Genomic DNA, 23,999 nt, shown 5'->3' with positions numbered 1-23,999 from the left:
CTCTTGTTGCCCCGGCTGGAGTGCAATAGTACGATCTTGGCTCACTGCAACCTCCGCATCCTGGGTTCAAGCGATTCTCCTGCCTCAGCCTCCAGAGTAGCTGGGATTATAGGCATGCGTCACCACGCCCGGCTAATTGAAACCACTAATTTTTAAGTTCCAACAGAAGTTTCCATCATTACAAGAGGCAGGGATTCTGGATGCTTCTAAGTAGAAAATAAACTTGATTTTTTTTTTTTTTTTGAGACAAGGTCTTGCTCTGTTGCCCATGCTGGAGTACAGTGGTGCCATCTTGCCTCAGTGCAATTTCTGCCTCCTGGGCTCCAGTGATCCTCCTGCGACTGGGACTATAGGTGTGTGCCAGCACACCCAGCTAATCTTTTTTTTTTTGTAGAAAAGGGGTTTTGCCATGTTCCCCGGGCTGGTCTCAAACTCCTGAGCTCAAGCAATCCACCACCTCAGTCTCCCAAAGTGTTGAGATTCCAGGTCTGAGCCACCACACCTGGCCAAATTGAATATATCCTGTTAATTTCTTCTAGCCTCTGCTAAAATTAAACAACAAACTTGGAATCCTTTGAAATTGTAGTTTTGTTTAACTAACATTTATTGAGCACCTACTATGTGCCAGATAGTGTTTTAGACATTTGTGATATCAGAGAACAAAATGGAAAAAAAAAAAAATTTTTTTTAAACCCTTAGTTTCTACCCTAGCGGTCTGAACTTCAAATGGCCAGGAAAACAACAGTTCCTGATGACTTGTTTTCAGCAACACGACCTTTCTGCGGCATACATAGTAATTTAATAAAAATAACAATTCCTTATGCTGCTTTAACCAGTATGAATTGCCTCATGATCCCTGGGTTAGTAGAAATTTTATGTCTTTGTTTTTGAAATTGAATTAGAACCAGCTCACAGCCCCACATTTTAGGATTGGAAGGGAGTCTGTTATTTGTCTCTCAGGACATTCTCCCTACCTTGGTATGTCAGGAATCCTGAGGGGACCTCAGAATCCAGGAAGGATGTCTGCTAGGCTTCCCCCAGGAAGAGTGCTGGTCCCCCGGTCCAGGGTTTACTAGGGCTCTGATGTTCCAAACTTCTACACAGTGTCATTGCCAGAAATTAGTCACCCACTTCCTACAGGTGTGATCCAAAATATTTAACCATCAGTATAGCACAGGCACCAACCAATCAGAAGACAAGCCAGCCATAGTGCTGGTGTGGGGTCCTGGTACCTCCACTGTGCCTGGAATTAATAGGTGGCACAGTGGATCGCTGGATCATAGGATATAGGGAGGAGGGAAACAAGTGAGTAGCCAGGATAGAGGGGCCACTTAGGAAAGGAAGGATTGAGGCAATGGTTATTGACCAATCATTACAAAAGTATTTAAGTGTGTTGACTACCCATATAGCCACACCTTTGTGTATGGGTAAATACTAGCCCTGCCATGGCTTGCCTATGAAGTGGGGCTGCTGGCTGTGGGAGTGGGCGCTTGCTTGCCCAATTCCCTGCTCTAGACGGTAGGCCCTTCGAAGAAAGGGGGATCATGTCTGTTCCTTTCCTTTCGTGGCAAGCTGGACCCAAAGAGCTCTTCGCTATACTCCACCATCTTTTTTTAGAGACAGGGTCTCACTCTGCCACCCAGGCTGGAGTGCAGGTGCATAATCATACCTCCCTGCAGCCTCAAATTCCTGGGCTTAAACCATCCTCCCCGTCTCAGCCTCCTGAGTAGCTAGGACTACAAACAGGCGTTACCACACCTGGTTCATTTTTTAATTTTTAATTTTTTTTTCTTTTTTTGAGATGGAGTCTCACTCTGTCACCTAGGCTGGAGTGCAATGGCATGGTCTCAGCTCACTGCAACCTCCACCTCCCGGGTTCAAGCGATTCTCCTGCCTTAGCCTCCAGAGTAGCTGGGACTACAGACGCATGCCACCACACCCGACTAATTTTTGTATTTTTAGTAGAGACAGGGTTTCACTATGTTGGCCAGGCTGGTCTCAAACTCCTGACCTCATGATCCGCCCGCCTCAGTCTCCCAAAGTGCTGGGATTAACCACCGCGCCCAGCCAATTTTTAATTTTGTTAGAGACAAAAATCTTGCTATGTTGCCCAGGCTGGTCTTGAACTCCTGGCCCAAGTGATCTTCCTGCCTCAGTTTCCCAAAGTGCTGGGATTATAGGCATGAGCCACTGTACCCAGCCCACTCTATAATCTTTGAGCCCAGCCTTCACAGACATCCCTACAGACATCCTCCCATGAGGCCAATCCCTCCTTAAAGGGACTGCCCCTGTGTGGGCTCAGTAGGAATCTGTCCCCTGATGGAATTGACAGCACTTGCCAGCATGTCCTTTAAGTTCTTGGATATAAAAGCCTGATCCCACTCTGGCTTTCTAGATAATGGTATAGACTCCACCCCTTCTAAGAATGGCTGTTCTAAAGTCCTTCAGGCACAGGGTATGCCTACGTCCTATACACACACAGTACACCCTTTGAAGAAAGTTACCTGTATTACAGTGGCTGTCAATCTTCAATGTGCACACAGGTCACCTGAGGGAACTATTAGAATGGAAAGTTTCAGGGATTCACCCCTGGAGATTCTAGTTAGTTAGGTATCCAGTGGGACACAGGTTTTAAACAAGATCTCCCTTTAACAGGTGGATCTAATGCAGATGGTCAGTGGGAAATAAACAGCAGGTGATTATTAGCAGGGATTTCAGCTCTATTTGTAAGTCACTTTGTGTTTGCAAAGTAATGACAGATGTGTTGCCTTCTCCAAAACCCTAAGTCAATTATAAAACATAACTTTGGTTGTTATATTTCACTCTATTACTCTGTTTTCCTTAAGTCATCCACAGCAAACATGGCCAGAGATTCCTTTTAAGATTGGCGATACCTCAAAGTTATCTCAAAGATATAATTAGAGGTAGCATGGTACATTTCCCCAGTCGTGCGGTCCCATTGCCTGCTAGTGATTGTTTGATCTCTAGGAGTGATGGATTCAGAGTGAAAATGGCAGTTGGAAATGTTAACCTTTTCGTCCTTCTATATGGCTAAAATTGTGAACACATGGAGCAGATATTATCTTTATTTTTTGTTTGTCTAGAGGCACCCTCACCCCCTGCCCTTCAAGCGTCCCCTTGACATTTTCTATGCGTGCCCTTTTCCTCTGCTTTAGCTGTTGCAAACTTTGTCAGGGTTCAAATGACTGCAGCTCCCATGTGATAGTCCCTGAGATCACATGTAAAGGAATACCTATCCTAACCGTTAGAAGCCACTGAAGCGAATCTGGTGGCTGACTGTCTTCCTTACGTGCCACCCTGACCTTTCTTTTTGGGCATGCAAGGCAGGACCAGAATGAGACCACCTTGCATGACTCTTTCTTTTGAGACAGACTCGACTTTGTTACCCAACCTAGAGTGCAGTGGCACAATCTCAGCTCACAGCAACCTCCCCGTCCTGGGTTAGAGTACTTCTCATGCCTCAGCCTCCTGAGTAGCTGGGACTACAGGCATGTGCCACTATGTCCAGCTAATTATTATTATTATTATTTTTTTTTTTTTTTTTTGGAGAAATGAGGTTTCCCTATGTTGGCCAGACCGGTCTCGACCACCTGGCCTCAAGTGATCCGCCCACCTCGGCCTCCCAAAGTGCAGGGATTACAGACATAAGCCACCGTGCCCGGCTACATCACTCTCATTCTAAGGAATTCGTTTAAAAATGTAAAGCCCACAGAAAGTTAATAATAAAGACATTACTGTTAGCAAGGAACTTTCATCTCTGTCACCCCCTTCCCCCTCATTTCCCATATATGACATAGACCTCCTGTTCCTATGAGGAAACTTCCTCTAAAGCAAGGTTCTCAACCCTGTGAGGGCACTGAGGTACATTTGGAAATACGTGGAGGCAATTTTGGTTAAGTGACAGGCCCACCATTCAGAGGTGCTGAAGAGTTTACAATGCATACAACAGTCCAACCAAGACCTGTCCTGCCCACCATACTAACAGCAACTGTTAAACACCCCACTTGGCTGTCATTCCTGCCTCAGATCCTTTTTCCTCCCAACCCCAGGAAAGGAGTAACTTCTCTAATTGGTGTCTTTGGGAGAAGGAATGAGCAGTGCAGCTCAGCCCCTACTGGGATGTGTTCTTTGGAATCTGGAAACCCAAAGAGAGGGTGAACTAGGGCCTGCTCTTTGCTGGGTGGTCAGCTGCCCAGGTAAGCTCTGGTCTTTTGGAAAGACCTGAAATCCATCTATACCAGACCCTGGTGGGAAAATCTATTGATGGCAGTGGAGTGTTACCAAACCTTTTGGATCACAGTTCTGAAGTCATGTTTCCAGTCCCTTTTATCAGTGACAGAGATGACATTTTCATCTCCATTTGTTTGTCTCCCATATCTTATTGATCAATTGTTTTGAACTAGGAAGGGAATCAAGGAATGCTATTTAATTGGTTCCAACATGTAAAAAAAAGTTTGAGAGTAAAGAGAAAATATCACTGTATGTAAATGTTAGTAGGCTCTAGATTTTCCAGTGATTTTAAGTTTTTAAAATATGTCACAACCACTTCGATTTATGTTATTCATATGGATTTCAGGACATCTAAATGGTATTTTTATTTTTTAAATTATGCCTACTTTAACTACAAAACAGAATTGAGGCTGCTTTTAAAGAATGCATACAATTTCATCTGATTTTTTCTTACTTCAAAATATAGTGGAGTAGCAAAATAAGGATCCAATAATAAGATAAAGCCAATAAAGTATTAGTACACTAAAATGCATGCTCTTCAGTCTTCCACATTTATTAAAAGTAGGTGGCAAGCTAAACACTAAACTTCCTGGTGGACAAAGGAAAATCAAAAACACAATTATTTTCAAGAGTAACTGGTGTTACTCTTGAACACCAGGTGCAGTGGCTCACGCCTGTAATCCCAGTACTTTGGGAGGCCGAGGCGGGTGAATCACGAGGTTAGGAGTTCAAGACCAGCATGACCAACATGGTGAAACCCTGTCTCTACTAAAAATACAAAAATTAGCCAGGCATGGTGGTGGGTGCCTGTAATCCCGGCTACTCAGGAGGCTGAGGCAGGAGAATCACTGGAACCCGGGAGGTGGAGTTTGTAGTGAGCCATGATCATGCCACTGCACTCCAGCCTGGGTGACAGAACGAGACTCCATCTCAAAAAAAAAGTAACTTTGCCCATTGAATATAAGATTAAAGTATATTTTAACTAATTATATATCAGTGTACCGGTCCTCAGGAGAAAGTCAAGGGGTATTGGCTAATGTAATGTATATAGCTCCAAAAACATCCCTAAAGAAAATGGAACAGCGAGTTAGCTTCAGCTCTTTCTTACAGGTTCCTTCAATGCAAGCCATGAGGATCATGCCAAATCATAATCTAATAAAAGGGCTCCTTCAGGACCAAAGCAATCCAAGAAAATTGCCCTCTGATGGTCTGGCTTGATGCCCAGACTTACAAGATCTAGATTGTTTTGCCTTTTACAAACATTTTTGAATAGCAGCTATTATTTCCTGTATATGATAAATGTTTAGATTCTATTCTGCCAATATCCCATCATCCATCCTAACAAGGTAATGCAAAGACAGAAACCATTCCAAATATTGGGCTTTAAAACATCATTAACAAGCACTAGAAAATCTTCATGTTTTTGGCTTTGGATTGCACTGCTTAAATTTTTTTTTCAACAGAAGCAACTTACTTCCTCTATTATATTTTTCTTGGTAGTCTAAACCCCCAATGGATATGGAAGAATTTCCACTGGAATAAGGCAATAAGTCATTATAACTTTTATTTATATTTAGTAAAAAGAAGTTTAAAAAAGAAAAAAAATGAAAAATAAAAATAAAGCTTTCCCCTTGCTCAGTACCCAAATGACCATATAGCATGTGTGGTATAGGAGGTACTCAGAGAGAGTTCCACAATGCTTAAGGATTGGAAAATGCACCCTTTTTGTTGTTGTTGTGGCTGCTGTTGTTCATCTGCTGTGTCGGACACTTCTTGAGCACCTCTTCAAAATGTTCTTGGCCCACTAAGTGTAGGGAGTCAGCTCCAGCCACTGCTGTGGAACCAGTATCATGCTGGCACTAATATGAGCCTCACTGTACATCTCACTCTTCTGCTCTGGGACTTGGGAATCCCCTTTGAGTAAACAAGAAGAGCAGGAGTGTTTATGCCCATGAAGCCATTCTTGACCAATGGGACACAGGAGCTGATGGATAAATGCTTCTTTTTTGTCCTGTAGACACATATTTCTGAAATGAACTCTGTGAGGCTCCCCAAAATATCCCAGTGAGATAGAGCACTAATCACCCTTAGCTGGGGTCATGGAGGGGCAACTTGGGAACAGGTTCTTGTATGGGTTTTCCATCCTCTGTTTCACTCCCCTGACCTGCATTTTTATTCCTTGTGCCCGTATTCCCAAATGAACTATCTGCAAAGAAGACTTTACACTGGCCTGCACTTTGGGTTGGGGTAACCTAGCTAAGATATCAGCTTTGGTCATACTTTACTGTGTTCCCATGTATGTGGATTTACAGATTCTATCCTTCAATTTTAATAAAACTAACTTTCATGTAAAGAAAAATGAACCTCTGAAGATTCCCACAGCAAAGCTGCTGATTGAAGATACACCAGGAATGTAAGCACAAGATGACAAGAAAATCACAAAGCTAATTATTCTCTTACTCAAAGGATGAATTCCACACGAGCTACAGAGAAGAAGAAATAACTGTTGTAGCCTTAATAATAAATTAAAATAAGTTTTAAATATTTTTATCTTTATTTTATTCTTCTAAAATTCCATTTAAAAAGCAAATTCCAGGTCAGGCGTCGTGTCTCAAGCCTGGTAATCCCGGTGCTTTGGGAGGCTGAGGTGGGAGGATCACTTGAACCCAGGAGTTTGAGACCAGCCTGGGCAATGTGGCGAAGTCCTATCTCTGCAAAAAATACAAAAATTAGCCAGGCATGATGGCAGCCTGTACCTATAGCCTCAGCTACTCGGGAGGCTGAGATGGGGGAATCACCTGAACCCAGGAGTTCAAGGCTGCAGGGAGCTGTGATTATGCCACTGCACTCCAGCCTGGGCAATAGAAACCCTATCTCAAAAAACAAACAAACAAACAAAAAGCAAAGAAAATAAATTCCATATATTTTTAAAGTTCATAATGAGTGAAGTAGTCCATATATAATTTCTAAATAAACGAATATGCATATATGAGGAGCATGCACTCAACATTTTTTACTGATAGCTTGGAGACCACTGGTCCAAATAAATTCAAGGCTGATCTGAGTGCAATGGTGTTTACAACTAATCAATCACAACCAGTTACAGACACCTTTGTTCCTTCTCCATTCCCATTGCTCCACTTGACTAGCCTTAAAACATATATAAAAAGTAAATAAAACTTAAAAAAAATTTTAATTCAAATGATCTTACCTTTCCAGTTTCCTTATCAGCTTTGATTGGGTATAATAGGAGGTGAGCAAAACTGAGTCATTCATAAAAGTTTCCCTCAATAATCCACACTGATGAACAGAGCAGATTCATTGATAAACAATTTCTTTTATTTTGCATATCTTTAAAAAATTTTTTTTGTACAGACAGTGAGCTGTGATCACACCACAGCACTCCAGCTTGAGTAATAGAGTGAGACTCTGTCTCAAAAAAACCTAAAAAGTGAATAATCAATAAATATAAAAATATTTGTCAGTGTACCTCTAACAATGCCTTTAGTAAATAAAAGGTAAAATCATAACGTTTTTGGAGGCAAATATAGAAGAATATCTTCAGGACTCAAGGGTAAGCAAGAGTTTCTAAGGTTCAGAAGGCAAAATCACAAAAGAAACATTTGATACATTGAAATTTGTTTAAATTAAAAACTTCTGCTCATCAAAAGACAATTAAGAAAATGCACAGGTGGCCGGGCACGGTGACTCTCGCCTATAATCCCAGCACTTTGGGAGGCCGAGGCAAGTGGATCACTTGAGGCCAGGAGTTCAAGACCAGCCTAGCCAACATGGTGAAATCCTGTCTCTACAAAAAACACAAAAGTTAGCCAGGCGTGGTGGCACATGCATGTGGTTCCAGCTACTGGTGAGGCTGAGGCACAAGAATCGCTTGAACTCAGGAGGTAGAGGTTACAGTGAGCCAAGATTGGGCCATTGTACTCCAGCCTGGGCAACAGAGAGAGACTCTGTCTCAAAAAAAAAAAAGAAAGAAAGAAAGAAAAGAAAAGAAAATTCACAGGCAAGCTACAGACTGGGAGAAAATATTTGCAAAACATACCCGTGACTAAGGACTTATATCTAGGATATACAAGTAATTCAATAATAAAAAGACAACTAATTCAATTTTAAAAGGGCAGAAGTATCATTTCATAAAAGATATAAAAATAGACAATAGGTCAGGCCTGGTGGCTCATGCCAGTAATCCCAGCACTATGGGAGGCCGAGGTGGGTGGGTCACTTGAGGTCAGGAGTTCGAGACCAGCCTGGCCAACATGGTGAAACCCCCATCTCTACTAAAATATAATAGTAATAATTTTTAAAAAAATTAGCCAGGCATGGTGGTAGGTGCCTGTAGTCCCAGTTACTCAAGAGGCTAAGTCAGGAGAATTGCTTGAACCCAGGAGGCGGAGGTTGCAGTAAGCCGAGATGGTGCCACTGCACTTCAGCCTGAGTGACAGAGGGAGACTTTGCCTCAAAGAAAAGCAATAAACACGTAAAAACGATGAGTGATTTATTCATTAATTCTACAAACATTCACTGAGTATTATACACCAGGAGTTGGGAGCAGTTTTCGTGTAGGAAGGGAAGGGTGCATGCTGTTGAGCTGGACTGCAGGAACTGGGGTAAGAGTTAGGAAAAAGAGGAGGGGCACACTGTCATACCCACGGATCCATTAAGTCTGATAGGATCTTGGCTGGGCTGGGTCTCTCTGAGAGTGCGGACCTGTGTCCCTCCCTCCCCTTTGGCAGGTGGTGAGGGATAGAAAGCCCCTCATCTCTCAGCCTGCCTGAGCAGGGACTGGTATGTCTTCTAAAGGGCGAAGTGACTTTGACCCTGGGTTGCCGCCAGCACAACCAAGGAGGTGGCTGGACAACTGGAGGATGAACAGAGAAGCCCATCCACCACTGACCCGGAAATGGCCACCTTCAAAGACCAAGATCACCGGTCCCAGGAAGATATGCTGACTTTGCTGGAATGCATGAAGAATAGCCTTCCAACCAATAACAGTTACAAGTTCAAAACCACCTAATTACATATGGGGACAAAGTAGCATTTAAAGATTTCTGGAGACATGACAAGTTCAATAGGTAGAGATTTCTTTTTTCTTCTTCTTCTCCTTCTTCTTTTTGGCTTTGTTTTGTTTTCTAGACAGGATCTTAATATGTCACTCAGGCTGGAGTGCACTGATATGATCATAGCTGATTGCAGCCTCAAACTCCTGGGCTCATGCAATCTTCCTGCCTCAGTTTCTGGAGTAGCTGGACCCACAGGTGTGAGTCATCACACAGGGCTAATTAAAACAAATTTTTTTTGTAGAGATGGGGTCAGAAATGGGTGTTGGCCAGGCTGGTCTCAAACTCGCAGCCTTAAGCATCCTCCCACTTTGGCTTTCCAAAGTACTGGGATTACAAGCATGAGCCTCTGTGCCTGGCCTAAATGGGTGAAAATTTATAACAAGGTGAGGAAGTTGTGCATTTTGACAGAAGTGATCCTCAAGGCCAGAAACATGTTAAAAATCCTTAAAAAGGTTAAACTCAAAAACCTCAAACAACACCCCGACTTCCCAAAGAAGTCTCTGATCTCTTATTTCCACTTCTTTATGGAGAAGCAGGCCAAGTGTGCAAAACTCCACCCTGAGATAAGTAATCTGGACTTCACCAAGATTCTGTCCAAGAAAAAAAAGGAGTCTCCCAAGAAGATGAAAATGAAATACATGCAGGACTTTCCAAGACAGAAACAGAGTTGGAGTGAAACCTGGCCCATTTCAGGAAGGATCATCCTAACTTAATCGAGAATGCCAAGAAGCCAGACATCCCCAAGAAGCTCAACTCCCCGACCCAGCAGCTGTGGTACACCCATCGGAAGAAAGAGTTTAGTGTATGTTTGTTTTGGGGTTTTGTTCTGAGACAAGGTCTCATTCTGTCACCCAGCGTGGCCAACATGGTAAAACCCCCATCTCTACTAAAAAAATAAAAAAATAAAAATAAATAAAAATCAGCCTGTCATGGTGGTAGGTGCCTGTAGTCCCAGCTACTCAAGAGGCTATCATGGCTCACTGCAGCCTCAACCTCTCAGGCTCAAGCGCTCAAGCGGTCCTCCCACCTCAGCCTCCCTAGTAGCTGGGACTACAGGCACACACCACCATGCCCAGCTAATTTTTAAACATTTTGTGTAGAGACAGGATTTCACTATGTTGCTCAGGCTGGTCTTGAATCCTGGGCTCAAGCAATCCACCCACCTTGGCCCCTCAAAGTGCTGAGCTTACAGGCATGAGCCACTGTACCCGGCCAAGAAGGTATATCTTAAAGTGTGGCCAGATGCCCCTACAAAGGAGGTGAAGGACTTTCTGGAGAAGTAGTGCTCTCAGCTCTCAGATAAAAAAAAAAAAAAAAAAAAAACTAAAATGGATTCATGAGGCTCCAGGAGCAGTGGAAACAGTACAAGGAGATCATGCAGACCTATATCCAGGAGCACCCTGAGCCGAACATCTTTGAGGAGGGCCCCATCAAGTCCACCCTCACCAAGGCTGAACACCAGCTCAAGGACAAATTTGATGGGTGACCCACCAAACCACCGCAGAACAGCTACTCACTGTACTGCGGAGCTCATGGCCAACAGGAAGGACGTGCTCAGCACGGAGCGCGCCATATGCCGTGGGGCCAGCAGTGGAAGCTGCTCTCCCAGAAGGAGAAGGAAGCCTATGCGCGACCAGAAAACAAAAGATTATGAGGTGGAGCTGCTGCGTTTTCTCAGGAGCCTGCCCCAGGAGGAGCAGCAGCAGGTCCTGTGGGAGGAGAGCGTGCTGAACATCAACAAGAAGCAAGCCACCCACCCGGCCTCCAAGAAGCCAGCCCAGGAAGAGGGTAAGGAAGCCTCTGAGAAGCCCACGTGGCTTCTCGGTGGATGGAAATTGGCAGCCATCTCCCGGAGTCAGAAGAAGCACTACAAAAGCTGGCCAATGAGCAGCAAAAGCGTATAAGGTGCACTTGGACCCCTGGGTTAAGTGTCTCTGTCCCCCAGTGGGCCATGTTCATCTGCCCCCGGGAAAAGCAGCGGCAGCTGCAGGAGGAGCAGCCTGGGTTCTTGGAGAGCAAGCTGGCCTGCATGCTGGCCCGAAGGTGGAGTGACTTGTCTGAGAAGGGCAAGTACAAGGCCAGAGAGCAAGCCGGGCAGGGAGTGCCAGGAACTCAGCAAGCCGCCTGAGTCACCCAAGAGAGCACAGGAGATCTGGCAAGAGAGCATCATCAGCAACTACCTGGCCTGCTTCAAGAATGACCGGGTGAAGGCCTCAAAAGCCATGGAGGTGACCTGGAATCACAAGGAGGAGAACCTGATGTGAATTGAGAAGGCAGCCAAAGACCAAAAGCGATGAGAGAGCTCAGTGAGATGCGGGCACTTCTAGCTGCTACAGACTCTTCCAAGATGATGAAATTCCAGGGAGGAAGCAAGAAGCCTCGTGAACCGGTACCAGAAATTCTTCCAGGAACTGCTGTGCAACGGGGAGCTGAAACACCTGCCACAGATGGAGCACACAGTGGATGGAAATTGGCAGCCATCTCCTGGATCCAGAAGGAGCACTACAAAAAGCTGGTCAATGAGCAGCAAAAGTGTACAAGGTGCACCTGGACACCTGGGTTAAGGGTCTCTGTCCCCAGGACTACACAGCCTAGAAAAAGCACATCTCTGATAAATGTAAGAGCATGACCAAGCTGCGGACTCGAACTCCTCTGAATCCAGACAAATGATCCTGCAGTCCAAGTCAGAGTCCTAGGAGGATGATAAAGAGGATAAGGGCCATGAGGACAAGGATGGGGAAAACGTGTGAAACCTGGCCCATTTCAGGAAGGATCATTCCAACTTAATCAAGAATGTCAAGAAGTCAGACATCCCCAAGAAGCTCACCCCTCCCCGCAACCAGCAACTGTGGTACACTCATGAGAAGATGTTTTGTGTATATGTGTTTTTTTGTTTTGAGACAGGGTTTCTCTTTGTCGCCCAGGCTGGAGTGCAGTGGTGCGATCATGGCTCTCTGTAGCCTCAACTCCCAGGCTCAAGTGATCCTCCCACCTCAGCCTCCTGAGTAGCTGGGACTACAGGCACATGCTACCATGCCTGGCTATGAGAATGGGGACTCCTCTGAGGATGGCAGAACTCCTCTGAGTCAAGCAGCAAGGGAGGGGATGAGAATGAGGAGTATGATGAGGATGAACATGAGTCCATGGGCAGCAGCTCCAGCTCCTCCTCTTCAGGGAACTCCTCAGACCCTGAATCCAGCTGAGGCTCAGCCCCACCCTAGGGCAGCCAGGGAGAGCCCAGGAACTCCCCTCCCCAGCTGGCCACCTTTGTTTCTCCCCCATGTCTATCCCCTCCCCACTGGCCTCCCCCACTTTCTTTCTTCCTTTCTTTCCTTTTTAAACAAAATGGGGATGGAGGCTGGAGGAGTCCAGGCCAGCACTTTGCAACCTTAGAGACATTAGCCCTGGGGGGTCCTCCAGGGAGTGCAACCATCAGACTGAGCCAGTCCCAGACCAACTGGGCCCACCCCACCCACTTCTGCGCTTGCGGTTCCAGCATGGACAATGGATAGGGGAATGGGGTTGGGGGTGAGTGTGTCCCAAAGAATTCAGTGAGCCCTTCGACACCTGCAGCCCAATGCAAGATGGAGTGGAAGCTTGGGGAGGACTCCTTTCTTCCCAAGGAGCCTGCCACTGAGACCCCCAAATTAGAACTGGAAGCAGGGAACATTTTGGGAGAGGAAGGAGGTATCTTTGAGAAAACAGGCACTGTTCTGATATCCCTCTCCCCTACTCCCTGGGGAACCACTCATGGGGCAGGGGGCAGAAGTGTTTTTTGTATAGGTGTATGTATATATTTTGTAAGCACTGAGTCATCAATGAGACATTTCCTACCAAGTATATATACACACACACATACATATATACATACTATACATATATATACACACACACACCAAGTGAATAAAACAACAACTGTGCTCCTAAGGGCCTCATTGTTTGGTGGGGAGTCAATTAAACAGACTCCTGAAGTACAGTGATGAGCGCTATTATAAACTGCTGTATAGCTTTTCATCTACACATACCTGCACATACATCTATACTCACTTATGCATGTACACATATTGTTTTTTCTTTTTTTAATTTTATTTATTTATTCATTTATTTTTGAGACATAGTCTCACTCTGTTGCCCAGGCTGGAGTGCAGTGGCGCGATCTCAGCTTTCTGCAACCTCCGCCTCCTGGGTTCAAGCGATTCTCCTGCCCCAGCCTCCTGAGTAGCTGGGACTACAGGCACACGCCACCACGCCTGGTTGATTTTTATATTTTTAGTAGAGATGGGGGTTTTACCATGTTGGTCAGGCTGGTCTTGAACTCCTGACCTCGTGATCTGCCTGCCTTGGCCTCCCAAAGTGCTGGGATTACAGGTGTGAGCCACCGGTCTCAGTCTTATTTTATTTATTTCTGAGACAGGGTCTCGCTCTATCACCCAGGTGGGAGTGCAGTGGCACAATCACAGCTCACTGCAACTTCGACTTCCTGGGCTCAAGCAGTCCTCCCACCTCAGCTTCTCCAGTAGTTGGGACCACAGTCACACGCCACCACGTCAAGCTAATTTTTGTATTTTTTGGTAGAAATAGGGTTAGTTCCACCATGTTGCCAAAAGGCTGGTCTCAAACTCCTGATCTCAAGCAGTGTATCCACCTTGGCCTCCCAAAATGCTGGGGTTACAGGCATGAACCACCATGCCTGGCCTCTTGGTACTATTTTGACTGGGATGGAACTCAGGGGAAAATTCTTTGGTGCTGGAATGTTCTAAATACTTGATTTGGGTGATTACATTATATTTGATATTTATGTTGGTGGTACTAAATTAGACCTCAGTAAACATTTTTAAAAGATAAGTTGCACGTGCTTCTGCTCTCATGAATATCAAAAAGTCGTTAAAAGTACAGCATGTTAAAATTTACAATAGAAGGCAAAATATGTTCAAAGTGATAGATTTAAGGGAAAGTATGGCTAAGGAGATCTTGGAGGCGAAACCAGCTCCTCATCCAATACCTATGTGAACTTGGGCATTGCTTCGTTTCTGTAAGCCTCATTTCCCTGCTCTATAAAATGTGAGTCATGGTGCTTGCCTGCCAGGATTGTAGTGAGGATTAGATGGAATCCCTTATGGAAGGCACTTAGCATAGTGCTTGGCACACAGCAGAGTTGAGCAAGTTTCAGCTCATATTATAATTATTCCTAAAAACCCTAACTCCATGGTGAGTATAAATTCTCACAGCCACAGTAGTCCACAAGCCTCAAGTGAGGCTTTCTTCTTTTTATTTTTAATTTTATTTATTTATTTATTTATTTATTTATTTTTGAGACAGGGCCTTCTATGCTGCCCATGCTGGTCTCCGACTCCTGGGCTCAAAGGATCCTCCCGCCTCAGTTTCCCAAAATGCTGGGATCACAGGCATAAGCCACGGCACCCTGACTATAACTGAGCCTTTCTTTATTTTTTCCATAGGTCAACTTAATCTCTGATTGAGCCCTTGTTCGCTGTGTGGCAGAAAATAATTTTTTTTTTCTTTTTGAGACAGAGTCTCTCTATTGCCCAGGCTGTAGTGCAGTGGCACGATCTTGGCTCACTGCAACCTCCACCTCCCTGCAACCTCCTTCTCCCTGAGGCAGAAAAAACAATTCTTCTGCCTCAGTCTCCCAAGTAGCTGGGATTATAGGCACCCACCACCACGTCCGGCTAATTTTTGTATTTTTAGTAGAGATGGGTTTCACCATGTTGGCCAGGCTGGTCTTGAACTCATCTCAAGTGATCTACCCACCTTGGCCTTCCAGTGAGCCACTGCACCTGGCAGAAAATATAATTTTGTTCTAGATTTTCTCAATCATTTCAGGCTTAAGCTCAGTCACTTCATTGTTTCTGCTCCCCAGAGGCGGTTTAGGTTGTGCTGTGGAACTGGGGAAGCGGCTGGTGCTTGCTGACAACTGACATGCTGTCACTCATTCCATAGAATCCTGTCCTGAAAGGATCTCAGCAATGTCATCCCTTCAGGTAGGCACTTACCGAGAGCAATGGGTCGCCCCAGGCTCCGGTCATCTTTTGGATGCATGATCACCACCACTAAAGATGTAGGCATGTTTAAGCTCGGCAGAAGCTAAACGCTCTCTTCATTTAAAATAGATAATAGACATTGTAAAATAATCTTAAGGAAATGCTAGATCCTGCAAAACAGCTATCTTAGTGCTCACCCACGGGAGACACTTCAGTGATCTAAATCCTAAATTGCTGCTTTACCACCTGCTTCTCACCACTAATCTCTCACTGGTTGCCCAGTGATTCCATCCTCCAAAACCAGCTACCAAGAAGGTGATCCATAAACATTTTAATAAATCAAAAGCTGGATTAGCACATCACTAAACACTTTTTTCTAAACACTTATTTTTCTGCATAAGAGAATCTAAAAAGTGAGTGGTGCAAGGTGAATGTGGGAGGTAAGGAGAGAGGATGATAATGATAACAGCAATAAAAGTTAAATTCATAATATACTAGGCACTGTACTAAGAAGTTTTCATTCATTAGCTCATTTAATCCTCACAATGACCAAATAAGGTAGTGCAATAATCATCTCCACTTTATAGATGAAAGTAAAGAGGGGTTTGTTTTGTTTTTGTTTTTGAGACGGAGTCTCACTCTGTCACCCAGGCTGGAGTGCAATGGTGTGATCTCTGCTCACTGCAATCTCTGCCTCCCAGGCTCAAGCGATTCTCCTGTCACAGCCTCCCAAGTGTCTGGGATTACAGGCACACGCCAGCATGCCCAGCTAATGTTTTCGTATTTTCAGCAGAGACAGGGTTTCACCGTGTTGGCCAGGCTGGTCTCGAACTCCTGACCTCAGGTGATCCACCTGCCTCAGCCTCCCAAAGTGCTGGGATTATAGGTGTTAGCCACCGTGCCCGGCAAGTATAGAGGATTTTACGTGAGCACGAAACACTCTGCTGCTGTTTAAGCTACCTTTATTTTGGGTCTCTGTAGCTCACAGCCAAATCTAAACTATTTGACACAGTGATATGATGTTGATATTGATGATCTTGTTTTTACTAGCTAGACCCATTTTCTTCTGTATCTTGTCTTGATTATGCTAGCTAGATTCATGTCTTCTCCTTTATCGTCATTATGATGCCATTGTTGCTCAGCATTCGTCCAACAGGTGTACATCAAACACGGAAAAAGCACACTCAGCTGGGATTTTTTAAAAACTAACTTTTAAAAAAAGACTGTTTTTTAGAGCATTTTGAGGTGCACAGCAAAATTGGGTGGAAGGTACAGAGAGTTCCCATATATCCCCTGCCCCCTACGCATGGCCTCCACCACCATCAAGCAGAGTGGTACCTTTGCTACAATCAATGAACCAACATTAATACATCATTTTCAATCAAAGTCCACAGTTTATATTAGGGGAAACTCTTTGTGTTATACATTCTGTCGGTTTTGGCAAATATATCATGCCATGTATCCACCAATATAATATCATACAGAATCATTTCACTGCCCTAAAAATCCCCTGTGCTCCACCTATTCATTCCTCCCCTCCCTCAAACCCCTGGCAATGACGGATCATTTTACTATCTCTATCTTTTTGCCTCTTCTAGAATGCCATATAGTTAGTATCATCAGCTAGGACTTTTTTTTTTTTTTTTGAGACAGAGTCTCACTCTGTTACCCAGGCTGGAGGTGCAGTGGTGCAAACTCGGCTCACTGCAACCTCCGCCTCCCGGGTTCAAGCGATTCTCCTGCCCCAGCCTCCCGAGTAGCTGGGATTACAGGCATGTGCTACCATGCCCAGCTAATTTTTGTATTTTTAGTAGAGACAGGGTTTTGCCATGTTGCCCAGGCTGGTCTCCAACTCCTGACCTCAAGTAATTGGCTTGCCTCAGCCTCCCAAAGTGCTGGGAGTATAGGCGAGAGACACTTCGCCTGGCCATCAGTTAGGCTTTTTAAAGAGACTTTAATAAGTAACTATTTACAGAAGTGTGGACAGGACTAAAGGAAGCAGCCAGGGATGCCCAGGCATCCAGGGACTAGTAAGTAGAGAAGCCATCACTACCCCCATGCCCTCAGGCCAGAAGATGTAACCAGAATCTTGTTAAGAGTTAGTTCTATGCAGAGGGTCCATCCCATGGAGGCTGAAGCTACAGAGGGTTGCAGCCACTGCCCAATCCAGGCCAAGTCTTCAACCTCCTACTGGTGCCTACCATTGGCCAACCAGAAACCAGTCCCTAGATATCAGCCTCCCAGGGTGCACAGCATGGTTTACACAGGGTTTGCAGAGAAAAGAGCTGGGGTTGGCCGGACGTGGTGGCTCACGCCTGTAATCCCACCACTTTGGGAGGTCGAGGCAAGCGAATCACCTGAGGTCAGGAGTTTGAGAGCAGCCTGGCCAACCCTGTCTCTACTAAAAATACAAAAATTAGCTGGGTGTGGTGGCAGGTGCCTGTAATCCCAGCTACTTGGGAGGCTGAGACAGAAGAATTGCTTGAACCTGGGAGGTGGAGGTTGCAGTGAGCCGAGATCATGCCACTGCACTCCAGCCTGGGCAACAAGGAGTGAAACTCTGTCTAAAACAAACAAACAAAAAAAGAACTGGGGTTGTGGAGGGGGGTGGAGAATTGCCCACATGACAAGCAGCAAGCATTCCTTGTTCACATTAGTTGATTCACATACAATTTGTTCAGCACTAAAGAAAAAAAAAAGTTTTGAGACAGAGTCTCACTCTGTTACCCAGGCTGGAGTGCAACTTCCCAGACTCAAGCGATCTTCCCATCTCAGCCTCCCAAATAGCTGGGACAACAGACCTGTGCCACCTTACCTGGCTAAGTATTTTATTTTTACTTCTGTAGAAATGAAGACTCACTACAAAAATAGCAGTCATTGCCCAGGCTGTCTTGAACTCCTGGGCTCAAGCAGTCCTCCCACCTCAGCTTCTCAAAGTGCTGGATTATAGACATGAACCACCATGCCCGGCCAGCACTAAAAATTTGGTTCACGTTATAAACCCAACTATTTGGCAAAGGAAGAAGTATGTTCCTATTTTTAAAAAAATGTGGCCTCCATTTTTAATCAGTTACTAGTATGAAGACACTTTACAGTAAATGTACATTTCAGTGTTTGCTTTGAAAGCACAAGCCAGTTAGCCTTTTCCCCTGCTGTTGGTTTTTTTGTTTGTTTTGAGATGGAGTCTTGCTCTATCGCCCAGGCTGGAGTGCAGTGGCACAATCTCGGCTCACTGCAACCTCTGCCTCCCCAGGTTCAAGTGATTCTCCTGCCTCAGCCCCCCGAGTAGCTGGGATTACAGGCACCCACCACCACGCCCAGCTAATTTTTGTATTTTTAGTAGAGACAGGATTTCACCATGTTGGTCAGCTGGTCTCGAACTCCTGACTTCATGATCCTCCCTCCTTAGCCTCCCAATGTACTGGGATTACAGGTGTGAGCCACTGTGTCCGGCCACTCCTGGCCTGTTTATCAAGAGTTAAGTGTGTCTCTGTATGAAGATATACTGCAAGCTTCTATGACTTTTCTGTTGGTTCTCATATTTAGAAGAAGAACCAAAATTAGCAAAAGGAGCAGGGAACTACCATGTAACAGAGATTTTGTTTGTTTGTTTTGCATTTGGGGAATGGACCAGAAGTGACAGTGAGGCAGTAGGGATGGGGGAATTGTCTGTCTCAGGATGTGTCTGTCATACAGCAGGATCTCAGACTCTTAGAGATGAAAAAGACCTTTCAAGAAACACACACACACATGCTCACGTCCTAAGTTTCTCAAGCCCTTTTAGCTGTGAAACGCCTTGTTCACACACTTAAAAAAAACATTTTCTTCTTTTTTTTTAAGAAACAGGGTCTCTCTCTCTGTCACCCACCCAGGCCAAGGTGCAGTGGCAACATCATAGCTCACACAGCAGCCTCAAACTCCTGGGCTCAAGAGATCCTCCCACCTCAGCCTCTACAGGCAGGTGTGTGCCACTACACACACACACACACACACACACACACACACATATATATATATATATTTTTAATTTTTATAGAGACAGGGTCATGATTTATTGCCTAGGCTGGTCTTGAACTCCTGGCTTCGAGCGGTCCTCCCACATCATCCTCCCAAAGTGCTGGGGTTACAGGCATGAGTCACCATGCCCAGCCTAGAAGAATGTTAATAGTTCACATTTATTAAATACATGACTATGTGCCTGGTATTGTGCTTTGTACTTTACCTGGATTATCGCATTTCATCTGGACCACAGTCTTACAGGAGAGCTTTTCTTACTTCTTCCATTTTACAGAGGAAGATGCAGGAGGTCAGAGAGATGACCCAAGGTCATACTGCCGGTGACTGTGGGAGATAGGATTTGAACTCAGGCTTCCTGACCCCTCAACCTGTGTCTCCACTTTCAGATAAAAGGCAAATTGCTTTGTTAAAGCAGAGGGTAGATCCCCACAATCCTGGTCACTCTCTCCTTAACCATGGCCTATGTGTTCATGGCCACCAGGGGCACAGCCTGAAAACCCATCCAGTCCAACACTTCATCTGATAACTTAATCGATTAAACTGATTAATTCAATAAATAGAAAAACAATCACACAGTTCTCAAACACTACCAGTCTCTTATTTTTCTGTCCTCCTCGATATAATTAGACACCGTTTTTCATAGCTATCATCAATACACACATGTAATTTCATCTTGGGCTCTTTTTAACGTAAATCTATTTTCTGTAAACATTTCATGTATAAACCCAGACATTAAACTTACCAATTTTAACCACTGCTTATTATGTTAATGGAGTACTTGATGAGAATTTCCTAACCTGTATTCCATGAACGCCTGCCTCCAGGTAATATGAATAAGTACCTGTAATAAAAAGGGGTTTTATACATTTTTACGTTTATATTATACATAATATATATATATATTTACAAGAAGTTTGGGGAACAATACACATACTCTTCCCATAGTTACTCCCTTTCAGTACCCCCACCAACATACACATTAGAATATTAGAAACACTGAGAAGTCACACAAGAAAGCAACTGGCATAAACAGGCTTAGCAAACTGATCTGATGGTGAAATCTTTTTGGAGACACCCCTACTGAGCAGATTTACTGCCCAATAGACTCCAGTTGATGGTATGACACCCTATGCCAGGTTTGCTGGATCCTTTCTCCATGCATGTGAGTGCCCTTACTTTACGGATGAGGAAGCTAGCACTCAAGTCACCCAGCCAGCTGGCAGCACTGGTTAGGACCATAACTCAGGTCTGCTAAGTTTTGCAGAAATCCATGTGACAACATTGTCTGGGCTCTTGCAGGTTGACACATGCTGTGATATTTCACAATTTCTGAAGAGCAAGTGAGCACAAAGCCCAGTTCATGATGGATGGCTCAGGTCACATGGTAACTTGGCAGCTCGGAGTAAAGCATTCAGTCTCCCCTTAGGTCCTGTAGCAAACCCAAAACGGCTTCTCAAAAGGTGAATATGTAGTGCTCTGCAGAGGAGAACACAGCTTTGCTCCCAAATCCTGAGGTTCCATGCTGATCCACCCCTACCAGCAGCTCCAAACAGCATCTCTCAGCCACAGATACTTCAAGCTGCATCCTGTCTTTTGAGTTGCAGGGTTTAAGCAGGGAGCAGCTTTCACAGCAAGCTGATCCTGTTGTAACCTTCTCATATTCTATGCCCTTCATTTTAAAAGGCCACTGTCAGTGGGTTAGGAATGAAGATCTAGGCTCAGGGAAGGAGCCACAACCAATGTGCAATGAGGTGGGGAAGAAGGCGGGTGTAAATATCAGTTATGACCATGTGACCAGTTGCAGGAACTAGGTCTGTTGTAGTTATGGGGATTTCTTCCTGATTTTTTCATGGAGGTCGATGCAGAAGGATCACTTGAGCCTGGGAAGTCAAAGCTTCAGTGAGCTATGATTTCACCACTACACTCCAGCCTGGGTGACAGCACCCCTCACCCCCCTCTCATTAAAAAAAAAAGTGTTAATATTTAACCTTATATTTCAGTATTTAAGTTACAGGATATCAAAAAGGGAAGTGTAGCTCAACTGGAAAAGGAATGAACATCACCCAAAAATAGTTAAGGAGGTTTGGGGTCCCTTACTGGGGGAAAGTTAACATGTTTACAGATGCGTGAGAGGTTATCATATTATTTTGTTTTGTTTTGTTTTGATTTTTTGAGACGGAGTCTCGCGCTGTCGCCCAGGCTGGAATGCAGTGGTGCGATCTTGGCTCACTGCAAGCTCTGCCTCCTGGGTTCATGCCAGTCTCCTGCCTCAGCCTCCCAAGTAGCTGGGACTACAGATGCCCGCCACCATGCCCAGCTAATTTTTTATATTTTTAGTAGAGATGGGGTTTCACCGTGTTAGCCAGGATGGTCTCAATCTCCTGACCTCGTGATCCGCCCACCTCAGCCTCCCAAAGTCCTGGGATTACAGGAGTGAGACATCGTGCCTGGCGCATGTTATGTTTTGACCCATAGTATTTCTTATTGTTAAGGTGCCGGCTATCAAAAAAATACTGAGTATAAAATGGGAAAGAGATTCAGGGGAGTCTGGTCCAGCCAGTCCGCATATGAAGTCAGAAATAATACTGTATTTGTCCATGCAACAAAGTTCAGCATCCTTTTAAAGCAAGTGTGCCAACAAGGGTGAAGGAAATTGATGTCTATGTATTAGAGGGTGAATAACCATACGCCACTTGGGGGAACTCATGTTCTCTTAGTCTTCTCAGAACTTACAAGCTGCAGAGACATTTTGTTGATACTAAGAGATGGGTTAGTGTGGGGGGGGGATTCTGAGCAGAAATGGCTTTTGGTGCCAGGTGACTCATGTTTCAGCAACTTCCACATTCAGCAGATGGTGATAACGCCAGCACTTACCGATGGGGCTGAGTAAATCAGGACGGCATGTTTCCACACTTCTCAGATGCTTATTTCTAAACATTATGTAAAAACCATGTCTTCGAGCACTTCTCTCAGCATGAAGGGATGGAGCCTAGGCGAGGTTTCTGCCCTTGGAGTTCATCTTGCCCTCCCATTGGAAAGCTATCATGGGCCACACTATGAGAACATGAAGAAAAGGTGACAGACACTCTCACTTTTCAGGCACCGCAAACATCAGGCCACAGAGTATACTAACCACATTACCACAGACATTGTCTGTCTTCATCATTTCTCACAAGAATATGGCCATATTGAAAGTACATTCAAGACCGGGCGCAGTGGCTCATGCCTGTAATCCCAGCACTTTGGGAGGCCAAGGTGGGAGGATCATCTGAGGTCGGGAGTTCAAGACCAGCCTGACCAACATAGAGAAGCCCTGCTTCTACTAAAAAAATACAAAATTAGCCAGGCACGGTGGCGCATGCCTGTAATCCCAGCTACTCAAGGGGCTGAGGTAGGAGAATCGCTTGAACCCGGGAGGCGGAGGTTGTGGTGAGCCGAGATCACACCATTGCACTCCAGCCTGGGCAACAAAAGCGAAACTCCATCTCAAAAAAAAAAAGGAAAAGGAAAAAGAAAGAAAGGACCTTCAAGTCTCCAACAGATTCCCATGTATTAAATTACATTAACAATTTAAATTAAATTAACAATTTAATTTAAATTGTTAATTTAACAGTTAAATTATGGAACCTTAGAATTTATGGAATAGAAGACACTTAAGGTCATTGAGGCTGGAGCAGAGATAACTAACTTTTCACCAAATATTTTGCATGCCCTCTTCCATGGTATGGAGTTGATGTGGAGAAGTAGCTGCCTAGGGAAGAAATACATTTCCCAGTCCCCTTACATCTATGCAACGCCACAGGACCAGTGCTGGCCAATGAAACGTGAGCAGAAAGGGACATGTGTCACTTCTGGGCCAACGCAGATAAGAAGAGGGTGTACCTTTCTTCTGGATGCAAAGGTCTCCAAATCCCTAAAGGATGACAGAGCCATAAGATGAGACAAGCCTGGGTCCCAGAATCACCACATGGAGGAAACCCAACAGGAACACCATCAGATTGCAACATGAGTAAAAAATACATATGTACTGTGTTAAGACACTAAAACTGGGAAGTTAATTGTTACATTGGCTAGCATTTTCTTTATTAATACAAAGACCAATCTCCCTCAATCTACTGTTTAAATTATCCCATCTCCCTCCCATTCTCTTCCCTCAATCTACTGTTTAAATTTTCTTTATAATTCTTCATAGGGAGATTAGTAGAAATAACCTGAGACAGTTTGTGTAATGGTCAGGATGACCGACATTGGTGTTAGGCAGACTAGGGCTTGAATTTCCTTGTCAATATGAAACTAACAATGTGCTCTTGGGTGAGTCATTTAACTTCTCTGAGCCTTGATTTCTTCATCTGTAAAATGCACATAATAGTAGTACTTATGTCAAAAGGCTGTTGAGAGAAGTAAGGAATTCATCCATGTAAGGGACTAAGCATTCAAGAACTGGAGGCTCTGTTCTTATTGGCGTCATCCTACAGGGACTCATCCAATGTATGACGGTGGTAATATTAAGGAGGTTGATTTGCGAGGCTTTGTGGTGAGATGGAGATTGATCTGTGGGGCTTTGTTGTAAATAGGCCACTTTCCAGAGGGCCAGAGGAACTTATGGATACAGATGACTTTCCTAATTAGGTACCAGAACCCTGGAAAACAA

General features: G+C 44.6%; 1 pseudogene; it reads left to right on the top strand.

The window, feature by feature from the left end:
• Positions 1-10,751: 10,751 nt before the first annotated feature.
• LOC117076500 lies at positions 10,752-12,659 on the top strand (annotated as a pseudogene).
• The last annotated feature ends 11,340 nt before the right edge of the window (positions 12,660-23,999 follow it).

The sequence above is a fragment of the Trachypithecus francoisi genome, unplaced genomic scaffold (genome assembly GCF_009764315.1).
Source record: "Trachypithecus francoisi isolate TF-2019V2 unplaced genomic scaffold, Tfra_2.0 Lachesis_group0, whole genome shotgun sequence".
Classification (NCBI taxonomy): Eukaryota; Metazoa; Chordata; class Mammalia; order Primates; family Cercopithecidae; genus Trachypithecus; species Trachypithecus francoisi.
This window is presented reverse-complemented; position numbering and strand designations above follow the sequence as displayed.